Genomic DNA, 23,728 nt, shown 5'->3' with positions numbered 1-23,728 from the left:
TTTGCAAAAAAAAACTTTGTTTTCCTTCACAAATTTGGATGTGTCCACGTTGCGCTTTGGGGCGTTTCCTGTCGCGGGCGCTAGTCCTACCCACACAAGTGAGGTATCATTTTTATCAGGAGACGTGGGGGAACGCTGGGTGGAAGGAAATTTGTGGCTCCTCTCAGATTCCAGAACTTTCTGCCACAGAAATATTAGGAACATGTTTTTTTTTAGCCAAATTTTGAGGTTTGCAAAGGATTCTGGGTAACAGAACCTGGTCCGAGCCACACAAGTCACCCCATCTTGGATTCCCCTAGGTCTCTAGTTTTGAGAAATGCACAGGTTTGGTAGGTTTCCCTAGGTGGCGGCTGAGCTACAGGCCAAAATCTACAGGTAGGCACTTTGCAAAAAACACCTCTGTTTTCCTTCAAAAATTTGGCTGTGTCCACGTTGCGCTTTGGGGCATTTCCTGTCACGGGCGCTAGACCTACGCACACAAGTGAGGTATCATTTTTATCAGGAGACGTGGGGGAACGCTGGGTGGAAGGAAATTCGTGGCTCCTCTCAGATTCCAGAACTTTCTGCCACAGAAATATGAGGAACATGTGTTTTTTTAGCCAAATTTTGAGGTTTGCAAAGGATTCTGGGTAACAGAACCTGGTCCGAGCCACACAAGTCACCCCATCTGGGATTCCCCTAGGTGTCTAGTTTTCAGAAATGCACAGGCTTGGTAGGTTTCCCTAGGTGGCGGCTGAGCTACAAGCCAAAATCTACAGGTAGGCACTTTGCAAAAAACACCTCTGTTTTCCTTCACAAATTTGGATGTGTCCACGTTGCGCTTTGGGGCGTTTTCTGTCGCGGACGCTAGGCCTACCCACACAAGTGAGGTATCATTTTTATCAGGAGACGTGGGGGAACGCTGGGTGGAAGGAAATTTGTGGCTCCTCTCAGATTCCAGAACTTTCTGCCACAGAAATGTGAGGAACATGTGTTTTTTTAGCCAAATTTTGAGATTTGCAAAGGATTCTGGGTAACAGAACCTGGTCCGAGCCACACAAGTCACCCCATCTTGGATTCCCCTAGGTCTCTAGTTTTCAGAAATGCACAGGTTTGGTAGGTTTCCCTAGGTGGCGGCGGAGCTACAGGCCAAAATCTACAGGTAGGCACTTTGCAAAAAACACCTCTGTTTTCCTTCAAAAATGTGGCTGTGTCCACGTTGCGCTTTGGGGCATTTCCTGTCACGGGCGCTAGACCTACGCACACAAGTGAGGTATCATTTTTATCAGGAGACGTGGGGGAACGCTGGGTGGAAGGAAATTCGTGGCTCCTCTCGGATTCCAGAACTTTCTGCCACAGAAATGTGAGGAACATGTGTTTTTTTAGCCAAATTTTGAGATTTGCAAAGGATTCTGGGTAACATAACCTGGTCCGAGCCACACAAGTCACCCCATCTTGGATTCCCCTAGGTCTCTAGTTTTCAGAAATGCACAGGTTTGGTAGGTTTCCCTAGGTGGCGGCTGAGCTACAGGCCAAAATCTACAGGTAGGCACTTTGCAAAACACACCTCTGTTTTCCTTCACAAATTTGGATGTGTCCACGTTGCGCTTTGGGGCGTTTTCTGTCGCGGGCGCTAGGCCTACCCACACAAGTGAGGTATCATTTTTATCGGGAGACGTGGGGGAACGCTGGGTGGAAGGAAATTCGTGGCTCCTCTCAGATTCCAGAACTTTCTGCCACAGAAATGTGAGGAACATGTGTTTTTTTAGCCAAATTTTGAGGTTTGCAAAGGATTCTGGGTAACAGAACCTGGTCCGAGCCACACAAGTCACCCCATCTTGGATTCCCCTAGGTCTCTAGTTTTCAGAAATGCACAGTTTGGTAGGTTTCCCTAGGTGGCGGCTGAGCTACAGGCCAAAATCTACAGGTAGGCACTTTGCAAAAAACACCTCTGTTTTCCTTCACAAATTTGGATGTGTCCACGTTGCGCTTTGGGGCGTTTCCTGTCGCGGGCGCTAGTCCTAGCCACACAAGTGAGGTATCATTTTTATCGGGAGATGTGGGGGAACGCTGGGTGGAAGGAAATTTGTGGCTCTTCTCAGATTCCAGAACTTTCTGCCACAGAAATGTTAGGAACATGTGTTTTTTTAGCCAAATTTTGAGGTTTGCAAAGGATTCTGGGTAACAGAACCTGGTCCGAGCCACACAAGTCACCCCATCTTGGATTCCCCTAGGTCTCTAGTTTTCAGAAATGCACAGGTTTGGTAGGTTTCCCTAGGTGGCGGCTGAGCTACAGGCCAAAATCTACAGGTAGGCACTTTGCAAAAAACACCTCTGTTTTCCTTCAAAAAGTTGGCTGTGCCCACGTTGCGCTTTGGGGCATTTCCTGTCACGGGCGCTAGGCCTACCCCCACAAGTGAGGTATCATTTTTATCGGGAGACGTGGGGGAAAGCTGGGTCGAAGGAAATTCGTGGCTCCTCTCAGATTCCAGAACTTTCTGCCACAGAAATGTGAGGAACATGTGTTTTTTTAGCCAAATTTTGAGGTTTGCAAAGGATTCTGGGTAACAGAACCTGGTCCGAGCCACACAAGTCACCCCATCTTGGATTCCCCTAGGTCTCTAGTTTTCAGACATGCACAGGTTTGGTAGGTTTCCCTAGGTGGCGGCTGAGCTACAGGCCAAAATCTACAGGTAGGCACTTTGCAAAAAACACCTCTGTTTTCCTTCACAAATTTGGATGTGTCCACGTTGCACTTTGGGGCGTTTTCTGTCGCGGGCGCTAGGCCTACCCACACAAGTGAGGTATCATTTTTATCGGGAGACATGGGGGAACGCTGGGTAAAAGGAAATTTGTGGCTCCTCTCAGATTCCAAAACTTTCTGCCACAGAAATGTTAGGAACATGTGTTTTTTTAGGCAAATTTTGAGGTTTGCAAAGGATTCTGGGTAACAGAACCTGGTCCGAGCCACACAAGTCACCCCATCTTGGATTCCCCTAGGTCTCTAGTTTTCAGAAATGCACAGGTTTGGTAGGTTTCCCTAGGTGGCGGCTGAGCTACAGGCCAAAATCTACAGGTAGGCACTTTGCAAAAAACACCTCTGTTTTCCTTCAAAAATTTGGCTGTGTCTACGTTGCGCTTTGGGGCGTTTCCTGTCGCGGGCGCTAGGCCTACCCACACAAGTGAGGTATCATTTTTATCGGGAGACGTGGGGGAACGCTGGGTAAAAGGAAATTTGTGGCTCCTCTCAGATTCCAGAACTTTCTGCCACAGAAATGTTAGGAACATGTGTTTTTTTAGCCAAATTTTGAGGTTTGCAAAGGATTCTGGGTAACAGAACCTGGTCCGAGCCACACAAGTCACCCCATCTTGGATTCCCCTAGGTCTCTAGTTTTCAGAAATGCACAGTTTGGTAGGTTTCCCTAGGTGGCGGCTGAGCTACAGGCCAAAATCTACAGGTAGACACTTTGCAAAACACACCTCTGTTTTCCTTCACAAATTTGGATGTGTCCACGTTGCGCTTTGGGGCGTTTTCTGTCGCGGGCGCTAGGCCTACCCACACAAGTGAGGTATCATTTTTATCGGGAGACGTGGGGGAACGCTGGGTGGAAGGAAATTCATGGCTCCTCTCAGATTCCAGAACTTTCTGCCACAGAAATGTGAGGAACATGTGTTTTTTTAGCCAAATTTTGAGGTTTGCAAAGGATTCTGGGTAACAGAACCTGGTCCGAGCCACACAAGTCACCCCATCTTGGATTCCCCTAGGTCTCTAGTTTTCAGAAATGCACAGTTTGGTAGGTTTCCCTAGGTGGCGGCTGAGCTACAGGCCAAAATCTACAGGTAGACACTTTGCAAAACACACCTCTGTTTTCCTTCACAAATTTGGATGTGTCCACGTTGCGCTTTGGGGCGTTTTCAGTCGCGGGCGCTAGGCCTACCCACACAAGTGAGGTATCATTTTTATCGGGAGACGTGGGGGAACGCTGGGTGGAAGGAAATTTGTGGCTCCTCTCAGATTCCAGAACTTTCTGCCACAGAAATGTGAGGAACATGTGTTTTTTTAGCCAAATTTTGAGATTTGCAAAGGATTCTGGGTAACAGAACCTGGTCCGAGCCACACAAGTCACCCCATCTTGGATTCCCCTAGGTCTCTAGTTTTCAGAAATGCACAGGTTTGGTAGGTTTCCCTAGGTGGCGGCTGAGCTACAGGCCAAAATCTACAGGTAGGCACTTTGCAAAAAACACCTCTGTTTTCCTTCACAAATTTGGATGTGTCCACGTTGCGCTTTGGGGCGTTTCCTGTCGCGGGCGCTAGTCCTACCCACACAAGTGAGGTGTCATTTTTATCAGGAGACGTGGGGGAACGCTGGGTGGAAGGAAATTTGTGGCTCCTCTCAGATTCCAGAACTTTCTGCCACAGAAATGTTAGGAACATGTTTTTTTTTAGCCAAATTTTGAGGTTTGCAAAGGATTCTGGGTAACAGAACCTGGTCCGAGCCACACAAGTCACCCCATCTTGGATTCCCCTAGGTCTCTAGTTTTGAGAAATGCACAGGTTTGGTAGGTTTCCCTAGGTGGCGGCTGAGCTACAGGCCAAAATCTACAGGTAGGCACTTTGCAAAAAACACCTCTGTTTTCCTTCAAAAATTTGGCTGTGTCCACGTTGCGCTTTGGGGCATTTCCTGTCACGGGCGCTAGACCTACGCACACAAGTGAGGTATCATTTTTATCAGGAGACGTGGGGGAACGCTGGGTGGAAGGAAATTCGTGGCTCCTCTCAGATTCCAGAACTTTCTGCCACAGAAATATGAGGAACATGTGTTTTTTTAGCCAAATTTTGAGGTTTGCAAAGGATTCTGGGTAACAGAACCTGGTCCGAGCCACACAAGTCACCCCATCTGGGATTCCCCTAGGTGTCTAGTTTTCAGAAATGCACAGGCTTGGTAGGTTTCCCTAGGTGGCGGCTGAGCTACAAGCCAAAATCTACAGGTAGGCACTTTGCAAAAAACACCTCTGTTTTCCTTCACAAATTTGGATGTGTCCACGTTGCGCTTTGGGGCGTTTTCTGTCGCGGACGCTAGGCCTACCCACACAAGTGAGGTATCATTTTTATCGGGAGACGTGGGGGAACGCTGGGTGGAAGGAAATTTGTGGCTCCTCTCAGATTCCAGAACTTTCTGCCACAGAAATGTGAGGAACATGTGTTTTTTTAGCCAAATTTTGAGATTTGCAAAGGATTCTGGGTAACAGAACCTGGTCCGAGCCACACAAGTCACCCCATCTGGGATTCCCCTAGGTGTCTAGTTTTCAGAAATGCACAGGCTTGGTAGGTTTCCCTAGGTGGCGGCTGAGCTACAAGCCAAAATCTACAGGTAGGCACTTTGCAAAAAACACCTCTGTTTTCCTTCACAAATTTGGATGTGTCCACGTTGCGCTTTGTGGCGTTTTCTGTCGCGGACGCTAGGCCTACCCACACAAGTGAGGTATCATTTTTATCAGGAGACGTGGGGGAACGCTGGGTGGAAGGAAATTCGTGGCTCCTCTCAGATTCCAGAACTTTCTGCCACAGAAATGTGAGGAACATGTGTTTTTTTAGCCAAATTTTGAGATTTGCAAAGGATTCTGGGTAACAGAACCTGGTCCGAGCCACACAAGTCACCCCATCTTGGATTCCCCTAGGTCTCTAGTTTTCAGAAATGCACAGGTTTGGTAGGTTTCCCTAGGTGGCGGCGGAGCTACAGGCCAAAATCTACAGGTAGGCACTTTGCAAAAAACACCTCTGTTTTCCTTCAAAAATGTGGCTGTGTCCACGTTGCGCTTTGGGGCATTTCCTGTCACGGGCGCTAGACCTACCCACACAAGTGAGGTATCATTTTTATCAGGAGACGTGGGGGAACGCTGGGTTGAAGGAAATTCGTGGCTCCTCTCGGATTCCAGAACTTTCTGCCACAGAAATGTGAGGAACATGTGTTTTTTTAGCCAAATTTTGAGATTTGCAAAGGATTCTGGGTAACATAACCTGGTCCGAGCCACACAAGTCACCCCATCTTGGATTCCCCTAGGTCTCTAGTTTTCAGAAATGCACAGGTTTGGTAGGTTTCCCTAGGTGGCGGCTGAGCTACAGGCCAAAATCTACAGGTAGGCACTTTGCAAAACACACCTCTGTTTTCCTTCACAAATTTGGATGTGTCCACGTTGCGCTTTGGGGCGTTTTCTGTCACGGGCGCTAGGCCTACCCACACAAGTGAGGTATCATTTTTATCGGGAGACGTGGGGGAACGCTGGGTGGAAGGAAATTTGTGGCTCTTCTCAGATTCCAGAACTTTCTGCCACAGAAATGTGAGGAACATGTGTTTTTTTAGCCAAATTTTGAGATTTGCAAAGGATTCTGGGTAACAGAACCTGGTCCGAGCCACACAAGTCACCCCATCTTGGATTCCCCTAGGTCTCTAGTTTTCAGAAATGCACAGGTTTGGTAGGTTTTCCTAGGTGGCGGCTGAGCTACAAGCCAAAATCTACAGGGAGGCACTTTGCAAAAAACACCTCTGTTTTCCTTCAAAAATTTGGCTGTGTCCACGTTGCGCTTTGGGGCATTTCCTGTCACGGGCGCTAGGCCTACGCACACAAGTGAGGTATCATTTTTATCGGGAGACGTGGGGGAACGCTGGGTGGAAGGAAATTCGTGGCTCCTCTCAGATTCCAGAACTTTCTGCCACAGAAATGTGAGGAACATGTGTTTTTTTAGCCAAATTTTGAGGTTTGCAAAGGATTCTGGGTAACAGAACCTGGTCCGAGCCACACAAGTCACCCCATCTTGGATTCCCCTAGGTCTCTAGTTTTCAGAAATGCAGAGGTTTGGTAGGTTTCCCTAGGTGGCGGCTGAGCTACAGGCCAAAATCTACAGGTAGGCACTTTGCAAAAAACACCTCTGTTTTCCTTCAAAAATGTGGCTGTGTCCACGTTGCGCTTTGGGGTATTTACTGTCACAGGGGCGCTAGGCCTACGCACACAAGTGAGGTATCATTTTTATCGGGAGAAGTGGGGGAACGCTGGGTGGAAGGAAATTCGTGGCTCCTCTCAGATTCCAGAACTTTCTGCCACAGAAATTTGAGGAACATGTGTTTTTTTAGCCAAATTTTGAGGTTTGCAAAGGATTCTGGGTAACAGAACCTGGTCCAAGCCACACAAGTCACCCCATCTGGGATTCCCCTAGGTGTCTAGTTTTTAGAAATGCACAGGCTTGGTAGGTTTCCCTAGGTGGCGGCTGAGCTACAAGCCAAAATCTACAGGTAGGCACTTTGCAAAAAACACCTCTGTTTTCCTTCACAAATTTGGATGTGTCCACGTTGCGCTTTGGGGCGTTTTCTGTCGCGGACGCTAGGCCTACCCACACAAGTGAGGTATCATTTTTATCAGGAGACGTGGGGGAACGCTGGGTTGAAGGAAATTTGTGGCTCCTCTCAGATTCCAGAACTTTCTGCCACAGAAATGTGAGGAACATGTGTTTTTTTAGCCAAATTTTGAGATTTGCAAAGGATTCTGGGTAACAGAACCTGGCCCGAGCCACACAAGTCACCCCATCTTGGATTCCCCTAGGTCTCTAGTTTTCAGAAATGCACAGGTTTGGTAGGTTTCCCTAGGTGGCGGCGGAGCTACAGGCCAAAATCTACAGGTAGGCACTTTGCAAAAAACACCTCTGTTTTCCTTCAAAAATGTGGCTGTGTCCACGTTGCGCTTTGGGGCATTTCCTGTCACGGGCGCTAGACCTACGCACACAAGTGAGGTATCATTTTTATCAGGAGACGTGGGGGAACGCTGGGTGGAAGGAAATTCGTGGCTCCTCTCGGATTCCAGAACTTTCTGCCACAGAAATGTGAGGAACATGTGTTTTTTTAGCCAAATTTTGAGATTTGCAAAGGATTCTGGGTAACATAACCTGGTCCGAGCCACACAAGTCACCCCATCTTGGATTCCCCTAGGTCTCTAGTTTTCAGAAATGCACAGGTTTGGTAGGTTTCCCTAGGTGGCGGCTGAGCTACAGGCCAAAATCTACAGGTAGGCACTTTGCAAAACACACCTCTGTTTTCCTTCAAAAATTTGGCTGTGTCCACGTTGCGCTTTGGGGCATTTCCTGTCACGGGCGCTAGACCTACGCACACAAGTGAGGTATCATTTTTATCAGGAGACGTGGGGGAACGCTGGGTGGAAGGAAATTCGTGGCTTCTCTCAGATTCCAGAACTTTCTGCCACAGAAATATGAGGAACATGTGTTTTTTTAGCCAAATTTTGAGGTTTGCAAAGGATTCTGGGTAACAGAACCTGGTCCGAGCCACACAAGTCACCCCATCTTGGATTCCCCTAGGTGTCTAGTTTTCAGAAATGCACAGGCTTGGTAGGTTTCTCTAGGTGGCGGCTGAGCTACAAGCCAAAATCTACAGGTAGGCACTTTGCAAAAAACACCTCTGTTTTCCTTCACAAATTTGGATGTGTCCACGTTGCGCTTTGGGGCGTTTTCTGTCGCGGACGCTAGGCCTACCCACACAAGTGAGGTATCATTTTTATCGGGAGATGTGGGGGAACGCTGGGTGGAAGGAAATTTGTGGCTCCTCTCAGATTCCAGAACTTTCTGCCACAGAAATGTGAGGAACATGTGTTTTTTTAGCCAAATTTTGAGATTTGCAAAGGATTCTGGGTAACAGAACCTGGTCCGAGCCACACAAGTCACCCCATCTTGGATTCCCCTAGGTCTCTAGTTTTCAGAAATGCACAGGTTTGGTAGGTTTCCCTAGGTGGCGGCGGAGCTACAGGCCAAAATCTACAGGTAGGCACTTTGCAAAACACACCTCTGTTTTCCTTCACAATTTTGGATGTGTCCACGTTGCGCTTTGGGGCGTTTTCTGTCGCGGGCGCTAGGCCTACCCACACAAGTGAGGTATCATTTTTATCGGGAGACATGGGGGAACGCTGGGTGGAAGGAAATTTGTGGCTCCTCTCAGATTCCAGAACTTTCTGCCACAGAAATGTGAGGAACATGTGTTTTTTTAGCCAAATTTTGAGGTTTGCAAAGGATTCTGGGTAACAGAACCTGGTCCGAGCCACACAAGTCACCCCATCTGGGATTCCCCTAGGTGTCTAGTTTTTAGAAATGCACAGGCTTGGTAGGTTTCCCTAGGTGGCGGCTGAGCTACAAAGCAAAATCTACAGGTAGGCACTTTGCAAAAAACACCTCTGTTTTCCTTCACAAATTTGGATGTGTCCACGTTGCGCTTTGGGGCGTTTTCTGTCGCGGACGCTAGGCCTACCCACACAAGTGAGGTATCATTTTTATCAGGAGACGTGGGGGAACGCTGGGTGGAAGGAAATTTGTGGCTCCTCTCAGATTCCAGAACTTTCTGCCACAGAAATGTGAGGAACATGTGTTTTTTTAGCCAAATTTTGAGATTTGCAAAGGATTCTGGGTAACAGAACCTGGTCCGAGCCACACAAGTCACCCCATCTTGGATTCCCCTAGGTCTCTAGTTTTCAGAAATGCACAGGTTTGGTAGGTTTCCCTAGGTGGCGGCGGAGCTACAGGCCAAAATCTACAGGTAGGCACTTTGCAAAAAACACCTCTGTTTTCCTTCAAAAATGTGGCTGTGTCCACGTTGCGCTTTGGGGCATTTCCTGTCACGGGCGCTAGACCTACGCACACAAGTGAGGTATCATTTTTATCAGGAGACGTGGGGGAACGCTGGGTGGAAGGAAATTCGTGGCTCCTCTCGGATTCCAGAACTTTCTGCCACAGAAATGTGAGGAACATGTGTTTTTTTAGCCAAATTTTGAGATTTGCAAAGGATTCTGGGTAACATAACCTGGTCCGAGCCACACAAGTCACCCCATCTTGGATTCCCCTAGGTCTCTAGTTTTCAGAAATGCACAGGTTTGGTAGGTTTCCCTAGGTGGCGGCTGAGCTACAGGCCAAAATCTACAGGTAGGCACTTTGCAAAACACACCTCTGTTTTCCTTCACAAATTTGGATGTGTCCACGTTGCGCTTTGGGGCGTTTTCTGTCGCGGGCGCTAGGCCTACCCACACAAGTGAGGTATCATTTTTATCGGGAGACGTGGGGGAACGCTGGGTGGAAGGAAATTTGTGGCTCCTCTCAGATTCCAGAACTTTCTGCCACAGAAATGTGAGGAACATGTGTTTTTTTAGCCAAATTTTGAGATTTGCAAAGGATTCTGGGTAACAGAACCTGGTCCGAGCCACACAAGTCACCCCATCTTGGATTCCCCTAGGTCTCTAGTTTTCAGAAATGCACAGGTTTGGTAGGTTTTCCTAGGTGGCGGCTGAGCTACAAGCCAAAATCTACAGGGAGGCACTTTGCAAAAAACACCTCTGTTTTCCTTCAAAAATTTGGCTGTGTCCACGTTGCGCTTTGGGGCATTTCCTGTCACGGGCGCTAGGCCTACGCACACAAGTGAGGTATCATTTTTATCGGGAGACGTGGGGGAACGCTGGGTGGAAGGAAATTCGTGGCTCCTCTCAGATTCCAGAACTTTCTGCCACAGAAATGTGAGGAACATGTGTTTTTTTAGCCAAATTTTGAGGTTTGCAAAGGATTCTGGGTAACAGAACCTGGTCCGAGCCACACAAGTCACCCCATCTTGGATTCCCCTAGGTCTCTAGTTTTCAGAAATGCACAGGTTTGGTAGGTTTCCCTAGGTGGCGGCTGAGCTACAGGCCAAAATCTACAGGTAGGCACTTTGCAAAAAACACCTCTGTTTTCCTTCAAAAATTTGGCTGTGTCCACGTTGCGCTTTGGGGCATTTCCTGTCACGGGCGCTAGACCTACGCACACAAGTGAGGTATCATTTTTATCAGGAGACGCGGGGGAACGCTGGGTGGAAGGAAATTCGTGGCTCCTCTCAGATTCCAGAACTTTCTGCCACAGAAATATGAGGAACATGTGTTTTTTTAGCCAAATTTTGAGGTTTGCAAAGGATTCTGGGTAACAGAACCTGGTCCGAGCCACACAAGTCACCCCATCTTGGATTCCCCTAGGTCTCTAGTTTTCAGAAATGCACAGGTTTGGTAGGTTTCCCTAGGTGGCGGCGGAGCTACAGGCCAAAATCTACAGGTAGGCACTTTGCAAAACACACCTCTGTTTTCCTTCACAAATTTGGATGTGTCCACGTTGTGCTTTGGGGCGTTTTCTGTCGCGGGCGCTAGGCCTACCCACACAAGTGAGGTATCATTTTTATCGGGAGACATGGGGGAACGCTGGGTGGAAGGAAATTTGTGGCTCCTCTCAGATTCCAGAACTTTCTGCCACAGAAATGTGAGGAACATGTGTTTTTTTAGCCTAATTTTGAGATTTGCAAAGGATTCTGGGTAACAGAACCTGGTCCGAGCCACACAAGTCACCCCATCTTGGATTCCCCTAGGTCTCTAGTTTTCAGAAATGCACAGGTTTGGTAGGTTTCCCTAGGTGGCGGCTGAGCTACAGGCCAAAATCTACAGGTAGGCACTTTGCAAAAAACACCTCTGTTTTCCTTCAAAAATTTGGCTGTGTCCACGTTGCGCTTTGGGGCATTTCCTGTCACGGGCGCTAGACTTACGCACACAAGTGAGGTATCATTTTTATCAGGAGACGTGGGGGAACGCTGGGTGGAAGGAAATTCGTGGCTCCTCTCAGATTCCAGAACTTTCTGCCACAGAAATGTGAGGAACATGTGTTTTTTTAGCCAAATTTTGAGGTTTGCAAAGGATTCTGGGTGACAGAAACTGGTCCGAGCCACACAAGTCACCCCATCTTGGATTCCCCTAGGTCTCTAGTTTTCAGAAATGCACAGGCTTGGTAGGTTTCCCTAGGTGGCGGCTGAGTTACAGGCCAAAATCTACAGGTAGGCACTTTGCAAAAAACACCTCTGTTTTCCTTCACAAATTTGGATGTGTCCACGTTGCGCTTTGGGGCGTTTCCTGTCGCGGGCGCTAGTCCTACCCACACAAGTGAGGTATCATTTTTATCAGGAGACGTGGGGGAACGCTGGGTGGAAGGAAAGTTGTGGCTCCTCTCAGATTCCAGAACTTTCTGGCACAGAAATGTTAGGAACATTTGTTTTTTTAGCCAAATTTTGAGATTTGCAAAGGATTCTGGGTAACAGAACCTGGTCCGAGCCACACAAGTCACCCCATCTTGGATTCCCCTAGGTCTCTAGTTTTCAGAAATGCACAGGTTTGGTAGGTTTCCCTAGGTGGCGGCTGAGCTACAGGCCAAAATCTACAGGTAGGCACTTTGCAAAAAACACCTCTGTTTTCCTTCAAAAATGTGGCTGTGTCCACGTTGCGCTTTGGGGCATTTCCTGTCACGGGCGCTAGACCTACGCACACAAGTGAGGTATCATTTTTATCAGGAGACGTGGGGGAACGCTGGGTGGAAGGAAATTCGTGGCTCCTCTCAGATTCCAGAACTTTCTGCCACAGAAATGTGAGGAACATGTGTTTTTTTAGCCAAATTTTGAGGTTTGCAAAGGATTCTGGGTAACAGAACCTGGTCCGAGCCACACATGTCACCCCATCTTGGATTCCCCTAGGTCTCTAGTTTTCAGAAATGCACAGGTTTGGTAGGTTTCCCTAGGTGGCGGCTGAGCTACAGGCCAAAATCTACAGGTAGGCACTTTGCAAAAAACACCTCTGTTTTCCTTCAAAAATTTGTCTGTGTCCACGTTGCGCTTTGGGGCATTTCCTGTCACGGGCGCTAGGCCTACGCACACAAGTGAGGTATCATTTTTATCGGGAGACGTGGGGGAACGCTGGGTGGAAGGAAATTCGTGGCTCCTCTCAGATTCCAGAACTTTCTGCCACAGAAATGTGAGGAACATGTGTTTTTTTAGCCAAATTTTGAGGTTTGCAAAGGATTCTGGGTAACAGAACCTGGTCCGAGCCACAGAAGTCACCCCATCTTGGATTCCCCTAGGTCTCTAGTTTTCAGAAATGCACAGTTTGGTAGGTTTCCCTAGGTGGCGGCTGAGCTACAGGCCAAAATCTACAGGTAGGCACTTTGCAAAAAACACCTCTGTTTTCCTTCACAAATTTGGATGTGTCCACGTTGCGCTTTGGGGCGTTTCCTGTCGCGGGCGCTAGTCCTACCCACACAAGTGAGGTATCATTTTTATCGGGAGACGTGGGGGAACGCTGGGTGGAAGGAAATTTGTGGCTCGTCTCAGATTCCAGAACTTTCTGCCACAGAAATGTTAGGAACATGTGTTTTTTTAGCCAAATTTTGAAGTTTGCAAAGGATTCTGGGTAACAGAACCTGGTCCGAGCCACACAAGTCACCCCATCTTGGATTCCCCTAGGTCTCTAGTTTTCAGAAATGCACAGGTTTGGTAGGTTTCCCTAGGTGGCGGCTGAGCTAAAGGCCAAAATCTACAGGTAGGCACTTTGCAAAAAACACCTCTGTTTTCCTTCACAAATTTGGATGTGTCCACGTTGCGCTTTGGGGCGTTTTCTGTCGCGGGCGCTAGGCCTACCCACACAAGTGAGGTATCATTTTTATCGAGAGACGTGGGGGAACGCTGGGTCGAAGGAAATTTGTGGCTCCTCTCAGATTCCAGAACTTTCTGCCACAGAAATGTGAGGAACATGTGTTTTTTTAGCCAAATTTTTAGATTTGCAAAGGATTCTGGGTAACAGAACCTGGTCCGAGCCACACAAGTCACCCCATCTTGGATTCCCCTAGGTCTCTAGTTTTCAGAAATGCACAGGTTTGGTAGGTTTCCCTAGGTGGCGGCTGAGCTACAAGCCAAAATCTACAGGGAGGCACTTTGCAAAAAACACCTCTGTTTTCCTTCAAAAATTTGGATGTGTCCACGTTGCGCTTTGGGGCATTTCCTGTCACGGGCGCTAGGCCTACGCACACAAGTGAGGTATCATTTTTATCGGGAGACGTGGGGGAACGCTGGGTGGAAGGAAATTCGTGGCTCCTCTCAGATTCCAGAACTTTCTGCCACAGAAATGTGAGGAACATGTGTTTTTTTAGCCAAATTTTGAGGTTTGCAAAGGATTCTGGGTAACAGAACCTGGTCCGAGCCACACAAGTCACCCCATCTTGGATTCCCCTAGGTCTCTAGTTTTCAGAAATGCACAGGTTTGGTAGGTTTCCCTAGGTGGCGGCTGAGCTACAGGCCAAAATCTACAGGTAGGCACTTTGCAAAAAACACCTCTGTTTTCCTTCAAAAATTTGGCTGTGTCCACGTTGCGCTTTGGGGCATTTCCTGTCACGGGCGCTAGGCCTACGCACACAAGTGAGGTATCATTTTTATCGGGAGACGTGGGGGAACGCTGGGTGGAAGGAAATTCGTGGCTCCTCTCAGATTCCAGAACTTTCTGCCACAGAAATGTGAGGAACATGTGTTTTTTTAGCCAAATTTTTAGATTTGCAAAGGATTCTGGGTAACAGAACCTGGTCCGAGCCACACAAGTCACCCCATGTTGGATTCCCCTAGGTCTCTAGTTTTCAGAAATGCACAGGTTTGGTCGGTTTCCCTAGGTGGCGGCTGAGCTACAAGCCAAAATCTACAGGGAGGCACTTTGCAAAAAACACCTCTGTTTTACTTCAAAAATTTGGATGTGTCCACGTTGCGCTTTGGGGCATTTCCTGTCACGGGCGCTAGGCCTACGCACACAAGTGAGGTATCATTTTTATCGGGAGACGTGGGGGAACGCTGGGTGGAAGGAAATTCGTGGCTCCTCTCAGATTCCAGAACTTTCTGCCACAGAAATGTGAGGAACATGTGTTTTTTTAGCCAAATTTTGAGGTTTGCAAAGGATTCTGGGTAACAGAACCTGGTCCGAGCCACACAAGTCACCCCATCTTGGATTCCCCTAGGTCTCTAGATTTCAGAAATGCACAGGTTTGGTAGGTTTCCCTAGGTGGCGGCGGAGCTACAGGCCAAAATATACAGGTAGGCACTTTGCAAAAAACACCTCTGTTTTCCTTCAAAAATGTGGCTGTGTCCACGTTGCGCTTTGGGGCATTTCCTGTCACGGGCGCTAGACCTACGCACACAAGTGAGGTATCATTTTTATCAGGAGACGTGGGGGAACGCTGGGTGGAAGGAAATTCGTGGCTCCTCTCGGATTCCAGAACTTTCTGCCACAGAAATGTGAGGAACATGTGTTTTTTTAGCCAAATTTTGAGATTTGCAAAGGATTCTGGGTAACATAACCTGGTCCGAGCCACACAAGTCACCCCATCTTGGATTCCCCTAGGTTTCTAGTTTTCAGAAATGCACAGGTTTGGTAGGTTTCCCTAGGTGGCGGCTGAGCTACAGGCCAAAATCTACATGTAGGCACTTTGCAAAACACACCTCTGTTTTCCTTCACAAATTTGGATGTGTCCACGTTGCGCTTTGGGGCGTTTTCTGTCGCGGGCGCTAGGCCTACCCACACAAGTGAGGTATCATTTTTATCGGGAGACATGGGGGAACGCTGGGTGGAAGGAAATTTGTGGCTCCTCTCAGATTCCAGAACTTTCTGCCACAGAAATGTGAGGAACATGTGTTTTTTTAGCCAAATTTTGAGATTTGCAAAGGATTCTGGGTAACAGAACCTGGTCCGAGCCACACAAGTCACCCCATCTTGGATTCCCCTAGGTCTCTAGTTTTCAGAAATGCACAGGTTTGGTAGGTTTTCCTAGGTGGCGGCTGAGCTACAAGCCAAAATCTACAGGGAGGCACTTTGCAAAAAACACCTCTGTTTTCCTTCAAAAATTTGGCTGTGTCCACGTTGCGCTTTGGGGCATTTCCTGTCACGGGCGCTAGGCCTACGCACACAAGTGAGGTATCATTTTTATCGGGAGACGTGGGGGAACGCTGGGTGGAAGGAAATTCGTGGCTCCTCTCAGATTCCAGAACTTTCTGCCACAGAAATGTGAGGAACATGTGTTTTTTTAGCCAAATTTTGAGGTTTGCAAAGGATTCTGGGTAACAGAACCTGGCCCGAGCCACACAAGTCACCCCATCTTGGATTCCCCTAGGTCTCTAGTTTTCAGAAATGCACAGGTTTGGTAGGTTTCCCTAGGTGGCGGCTGAGCTACAGGCCAAAATCTACAGGTAGGCACTTTGCAAAAAACACCTCTGTTTTCCTTCAAAAATTTGGCTGTGTCCACGTTGCGCTTTGGGGCATTTCCTGTCACGGGCGCTAGACCTACGCACACAAGTGAGGTATCATTTTTATTAGGAGACGTGGGAGAACGCTGGGTGGAAGGAAATTCGTGGCTCCTCTCAGATTCCAGAACTTTCTGCCACAGAAATATGAGGAACATGTGTTTTTTTAGCCAAATTTTGAGGTTTGCAAAGGATTCTGGGTAACAGAACCTGGTCCGAGCCACACAAGTCACCCCATCTTGGATTCCCCTACGTGTCTAGTTTTCAGAAATGCACAGGCTTGGTAGGTTTCCCTAGGTGGCGGCTGAGCTACAAGCCAAAATCTACAGGTAGGCACTTTGCAAAAAACACCTCTGTTTTCCTTCACAAATTTGGATGTGTCCACGTTGCGCTTTGGGGCGTTTTCTGTCGCGGACGCTAGGCCTACCCACACAAGTGAGGTATCATTTTTATCGGGAGATGTGGGGGAACGCTGGGTGGAAGGAAATTTGTGGCTCCTCTCAGATTCCAGAACTTTCTGCCACAGAAATGTGAGGAACATGTGTTTTTTTAGCCAAATTTTGAGATTTGCAAAGGATTCTGGGTAACAGAACCTGGTCCGAGCCACACAAGTCACCCCATCTTGGATTCCCCTAGGTCTCTAGTTTTCAGAAATGCACAGGTTTGGTAGGTTTCCCTAGGTGGCGGCGGAGCTACAGGCCAAAATCTACAGGTAGGCACTTTGCAAAACACACCTCTGTTTTCCTTCACAAATTTGGATGTGTCCACGTTGCGCTTTGGGGCGTTTTCTGTCGCGGGCGCTAGGCCTACCCACACAAGTGAGGTATCATTTTTATCGGGAGACATGGGGGAACGCTGGGTGGAAGGAAATTTGTGGCTCCTCTCAGATTCCAGAACTTTCTGCCACAGAAATGTGAGGAACATGTGTTTTTTTAGCCAAATTTTGAGATTTGCAAAGGATTCTGGGTAACAGAACCTGGTCCGAGCCACACAAGTCACCCCATCTTGGATTCCCCTAGGTCTCTAGTTTTCAGAAATGCACAGGTTTGGTAGGTTTCCCTAGGTGGCGGCTGAGCTACAGGCCAAAATCTACAGGTAGGCACTTTGCAAAAAACACCTCTGTTTTCCTTCAAAAATTTGGCTGTGTCCACGTTGCGCTTTGGGGCATTTCCTGTCACGGGCGCTAGACTTACGCACACAAGTGAGGTATCATTTTTATCAGGAGACGTGGGGGAACGCTGGGTGGAAGGAAATTCGTGGCTCCTCTCAGATTCCAGAACTTTCTGCCACAGAAATGTGAGGAACATGTGTTTTTTTAGCCAAATTTTGAGGTTTGCAAAGGATTCTGGGTGACAGAAACTGGTCCGAGCCACACAAGTCACCCCATCTTGGATTCCCCTAGGTCTCTAGTTTTCAGAAATGCACAGGCTTGGTAGGTTTCCCTAGGTGGCGGCTGAGCTACAGGCCAAAATCTACAGGTAGGCACTTTGCAAAAAACACCTCTGTTTTCCTTCACAAATTTGGATGTGTCCACGTTGCGCTTTGGGGCGTTTCCTGTCGCGGGCGCTAGTCCTACCCACACAAGTGAGGTATCATTTTTATCAGGAGACGTGGGGGAACGCTGAGTGGAAGGAAAGTTGTGGCTCCTCTCAGATTCCAGAACTTTCTGCCACAGAAATGTTAGGAACATGTGTTTTTTTAGCCAAATTTTGAGATTTGCAAAGGATTCTGGGTAACAGAACCTGGTCCGAGCCACACAAGTCACCCCATCTTGGATTCCCCTAGGTCTCTAGTTTTCAGAAATGCACAGGTTTGGTAGGTTTCCCTAGGTGGCGGCTGAGCTACAGGCCAAAATCTACAGGTAGGCACTTTGCAAAAAACACCTCTGTTTTCCTTCAAAAATGTGGCTGTGTCCACGTTGCGCTTTGGGGCATTTCCTGTCACGGGCGCTAGACCAACGCACACAAGTGAGGTATCATTTTTATCAGGAGACGTGGGGGAACGCTGGGTGGAAGGAAATTCGTGGCTCCTCTCAGATTCCAGAACTTTCTGCCACAGAAATGTGAGGAACATGTGTTTTTTTAGCCAAATTTTGAGGTTTGCAAAGGATTCTGGGTAACAGAACCTGGTCCGAGCCACACAAGTCACCCCATCTTGGATTCCCCTAGGTCTCTAGTTTTCAGAAATGCACAGGTTTGGTAGGTTTCCCTAGGTGGCGGCTGAGCTACAGGCCAAAATCTACAGGTAGGCACTTTGCAAAAAACACCTCTGTTTTCCTTCAAAAATTTGTCTGTGTCCACGTTGCGCTTTGGGGCATTTCCTGTCACGGGCGCTAGGCCTACGCACACAAGTGAGGTATCATTTTTATCGGGAGACGTGGGGGAACGCTGGGTGGAAGGAAGTTCGTGGCTCCTCTCAGATTCCAGAACTTTCTGCCACAGAAATGTGAGGAACATGTGTTTTTTTAGCCAAATTTTGAGGTTTGCAAAGGATTCTGGGTAACAGAACCTGGTCCGAGCCACACAAGTCACCCCATCTTGGATTCCCCTAGGTCTCTAGTTTTCAGAAATGCACAGTTTGGTAGGTTTCCCTAGGTGGCGGCTGAGCTACAGGCCAAAATCTACAGGTAGGCACTTTGCAAAAAACACCTCTGTTTTCCTTCACAAATTTGGATGTGTCCACGTTGCGCTTTGGGGCGTTTCCTGTCGCGGGCGCTAGTCCTACCCACACAAGTGAGGTATCATTTTTATCGGGAGACGTGGGGGAACGCTGGGTGGAAGGAAATTTGTGGCTCGTCTCAGATTCCAGAACTTTCTGCCACAGAAATGTTAGGAACATGTGTTTTTTTAGCCAAATTTTGAGGTTTGCAAAGGATTCTGGGTAACAGAACCTGGTCCGAGCCACACAAGTCACCCCATCTTGGATTCCCCTAGGTCTCTAGTTTTCAGAAATGCACAGGTTTGGTAGGTTTCCCTAGGTGGCGGCTGAGCTAAAGGCCAAAATCTACAGGTAGGCACTTTGCAAAAAACACCTCTGTTTTCCTTCACAAATTTGGATGTGTCCACGTTGCGCTTTGGGGCGTTTTCTGTCGCGGGCGCTAGGCCTACCCACACAAGTGAGGTATCATTTTTATCGAGAGACGTGGGGGAACGCTGGGTCGAAGGAAATTTGTGGCTCCTCTCAGATTCCAGAACTTTCTGCCACAGAAATGTGAGGAACATGTGTTTTTTTAGCCAAATTTTTAGATTTGCAAAGGATTCTGGGTAACAGAACCTGGTCCGAGCCACACAAGTCACCCCATCTTGGATTCCCCTAGGTCTCTAGTTTTCAGAAATGCACAGGTTTGGTAGGTTTCCCTAGGTGGCGGCTGAGCTACAAGCCAAAATCTACAGGGAGGCACTTTGCAAAAAACACCTCTGTTTTCCTTCAAAAATTTGGATGTGTCCACGTTGCGCTTTGGGGCATTTCCTGTCACGGGCGCTAGGCCTACGCACACAAGTGAGGTATCATTTTTATCGGGAGACGTGGGGGAACGCTGGGTGGAAGGAAATTCGTGGCTCCTCTCAGATTCCAGAACTTTCTGCCACAGAAATGTGAGGAACATGTGTTTTTTTAGCCAAATTTTGAGGTTTGCAAAGGATTCTGGGTAACAGAACCTGGTCCGAGCCACACAAGTCACCCCATCTTGGATTCCCCTAGGTCTCTAGTTTTCAGAAATGCACAGGTTTGGTAGGTTTCCCTAGGTGGCGGCTGAGCTACAGGCCAAAATCTACAGGTAGGCACTTTGCAAAAAACACCTCTGTTTTCCTTCAAAAATTTGGCTGTGTCCACGTGGCGCTTTGGGGCATTTCCTGTCACGGGCGCTAGGCCTACGCACACAAGTGAGGTATCATTTTTATCGGGAGACGTGGGGGAACGCTTGGTGGAAGGAAATTCGTGGCTCCTCTCAGATTCCAGAACTTTCTGCCACAGAAATGTGAGGAACATGTGTTTTTTTAGCCAAATTTTGAGGTTTGCAAAGGATTCTGGGTAACAGAACCTGGTCCGAGCCACACAAGTCACCCCATCTTGGATTCCCCTAGGTCTCTAGTTTTCAGAAATGCACAGTTTGGTAGGTTTCCCTAGGTGGCGGCTGAGCTACAGGCCAAAATCTACAGGTAGGCACTTTGCAAAAAACACCTCTGTTTTCCTTCACAAATTTGGATGTGTCCACGTTGCGCTTTGGGGCGTTTCCTGTCACGGGCGCTAGTCCTACCCACACAAGTGAGGTATCATTTTTATCGGGAGACGTGGGGGAACGCTGGGTGGAAGGAAATTTGTGGCTCCTCTCAGATTCCAGAACTTTCTGCCACAGAAATGTGAGGAACATGTGTTTTTTTAGCCAAATTTTGAGATTTGCAAAGGATTCTGGGTAACAGAACCTGGTCCGAGCCACACAAGTCACCCCATCTTGGATTCCCCTAGGTCTCTAGTTTTCAGAAATGCACAGGTTTGGTAGGTTTCCCTAGGTGGCGGCTGAGCTACAGGCCAAAATCTACAGGTAGGCACTTTGCAAAAAACACCTCTGTTTTCCTTCAAAAATTTGGCTGTGTCCACGTTGCGCTTTGGGGCATTTCCTGTCACGGGCGCTAGACTTACGCACACAAGTGAGGTATCATTTTTATCAGGAGACGTGGGGGAACGCTGGGTGGAAGGAAATTCGTGGCTCCTCTCAGATTCCAGAACTTTCTGCCACAGAAATGTGAGGAACATGTGTTTTTTTAGCCAAATTTTGAGGTTTGCAAAGGATTCTGGGTGACAGAAACTGGTCCGAGCCGCACAAGTCACCCCATCTTGGATTCCCCTAGGTCTCTAGTTTTCAGAAATGCACAGGCTTGGTAGGTTTCCCTAGGTGGCGGCTGAGCTACAGGCCAAAATCTACAGGTAGGCACTTTGCAAAAAACACCTCTGTTTTCCTTCACAAATTTGGATGTGTCCACGTTGCGCTTTGGGGCGTTTCCTGTCGCGGGCGCTAGTCCTACCCACACAAGTGAGGTATCATTTTTATCAGGAGACGTGGGGGAACGCTGGGTGGAAGGAAAGTTGTGGCTCCTCTCAGATTCCAGAACTTTCTGCCACAGAAATGTTAGGAACATGTGTTTTTTTAGCCAAATTTTGAGATTTGCAAAGGATTCTGGGTAACAGAACCTGGTCCGAGCCACACAAGTCACCCCATCTTGGATTCCCCTAGGTCTCTAGTTTTCAGAAATGCACAGGTTTGGTAGGTTTCCCTAGGTGGCGGCTGAGCTACAGGCCAAAATCTACAGGTAGGCACTTTGCAAAAAACACCTCTGTTTTCCTTCAAAAATGTGGCTGTGTCCACGTTGCGCTTTGGGGCATTTCCTGTCACGGGCGCTAGACCAACGCACACAAGTGAGGTATCATTTTTATCAGGAGACGTGGGGGAACGCTGGGTGGAAGGAAATTCGTGGCTCCTCTCAGATTCCAGAACTTTCTGCCACAGAAATGTGAGGAACATGTGTTTTTTTAGCCAAATTTTGAGGTTTGCAAAGGATTCTGGGTAACAGAACCTGGTCCGAGCCACACAAGTCACCCCATCTTGGATTCCCCTAGGTCTCTAGTTTTCAGAAATGCACAGGTTTGGTAGGTTTCCCTAGGTGGCGGCTGAGCTACAGGCCAAAATCTACAGGTAGGCACTTTGCAAAAAACACCTCTGTTTTCCTTCAAAAATTTGTCTGTGTCCACGTTGCGCTTTGGGGCATTTCCTGTCACGGGCGCTAGGCCTACGCACACAAGTGAGGTATCATTTTTATCGGGAGACGTGGGGGAACGCTGGGTGGAAGGAAGTTCGTGGCTCCTCTCAGATTCCAGAACTTTCTGCCACAGAAATGTGAGGAACATGTGTTTTTTTAGCCAAATTTTTAGGTTTGCAAAGGATTCTGGGTAACAGAACCTGGTCCGAGCCACACAAGTCACCCCATCTTGGATTCCCCTAGGTCTCTAGTTTTCAGAAATGCACAGTTTGGTAGGTTTCCCTAGGTGGCGGCTGAGCTACAGGCCAAAATCTACAGGTAGGCACTTTGCAAAAAACACCTCTGTTTTCCTTCACAAATTTGGATGTGTCCACGTTGCGCTTTGGGGCGTTTCCTGTCGCGGGCGCTAGTCCTACCCACACAAGTGAGGTATCATTTTTATCGGGAGACGTGGGGGAACGCTGGGTGGAAGGAAATTTGTGGCTCGTCTCAGATTTCAGAACTTTCTGCCACAGAAATGTTAGGAACATGTGTTTTTTTAGCCAAATTTTGAGGTTTGCAAAGGATTCTGGGTAACAGAACCTGGTCCGAGCCACACAAGTCACCCCATCTTGGATTCCCCTAGGTCTCTAGTTTTCAGAAATGCACAGGTTTGGTAGGTTTCCCTAGGTGGCGGCTGAGCTAAAGGCCAAAATCTACAGGTAGGCACTTTGCAAAAAACACCTCTGTTTTCCTTCACAAATTTGGATGTGTCCACGTTGCGCTTTGGGGCGTTTTCTGTCGCGGGCGCTAGGCCTACCCACACAAGTGAGGTATCATTTTTATCGAGAGACGTGGGGGAACGCTGGGTCGAAGGAAATTTGTGGCTCCTCTCAGATTCCAGAACTTTCTGCCACAGAAATGTGAGAAACATGTGTTTTTTTAGCCAAATTTTTAGATTTGCAAAGGATTCTGGGTAACAGAACCTGGTCCGAGCCACACAAGTCACCCCATCTTGGATTCCCCTAGGTCTCTAGTTTTCAGAAATGCACAGGTTTGGTAGGTTTCCCTAGGTGGCGGCTGAGCTACAAGCCAAAATCTACAGGGAGGCACTTTGCAAAAAACACCTCTGTTTTCCTTCAAAAATTTGGATGTGTCCACGTTGCGCTTTGGGGCATTTCCTGTCACGGGCGCTAGGCCTACGCACACAAGTGAGGTATCATTTTTATCGGGAGACGTGGGGGAACGCTGGGTGGAAGGAAATTCGTGGCTCCTCTCAGATTCCAGAACTTTCTGCCACAGAAATGTGAGGAACATGTGTTTTTTTAGCCAAATTTTGAGGTTTGCAAAGGATTCTGGGTAACAGAACCTGGTCCGAGCCACACAAGTCACCCCATCTTGGATTCCCCTAGGTCTCTAGTTTTCAGAAATGCACAGGTTTGGTAGGTTTCCCTAGGTGGCGGCTGAGCTACAGGCCAAAATCTACAGGTAGGCACTTTGCAAAAAACACCTCTGTTTTCCTTCAAAAATTTGGCTGTGTCCACGTGGCGCTTTGGGGCATTTCCTGTCACGGGCGCTAGGCCTACGCACACAAGTGAGGTATCATTTTTATCGGGAGACGTGGGGGAACGCTGGGTGGAAGGAAATTCGTGGCTCCTCTCAGATTCCAGAACTTTCTGCCACAGAAATGTGAGGAACATGTGTTTTTTTAGCCAAATTTTGAGGTTTGCAAAGGATTCTGGGTAACAGAACCTGGTCCGAGCCACACAAGTCACCCCATCTTGGATTCCCCTAGGTCTCTAGTTTTCAGAAATGCACAGTTTGGTAGGTTTCCCTAGGTGGCGGCTGAGCTACAGGCCAAAATCT

This window comes from Pleurodeles waltl, chromosome 2_2 (assembly GCF_031143425.1).
Source record: "Pleurodeles waltl isolate 20211129_DDA chromosome 2_2, aPleWal1.hap1.20221129, whole genome shotgun sequence".
Taxonomy (NCBI): Eukaryota; Metazoa; Chordata; class Amphibia; order Caudata; family Salamandridae; genus Pleurodeles; species Pleurodeles waltl.
This window is presented reverse-complemented; position numbering follows the sequence as displayed.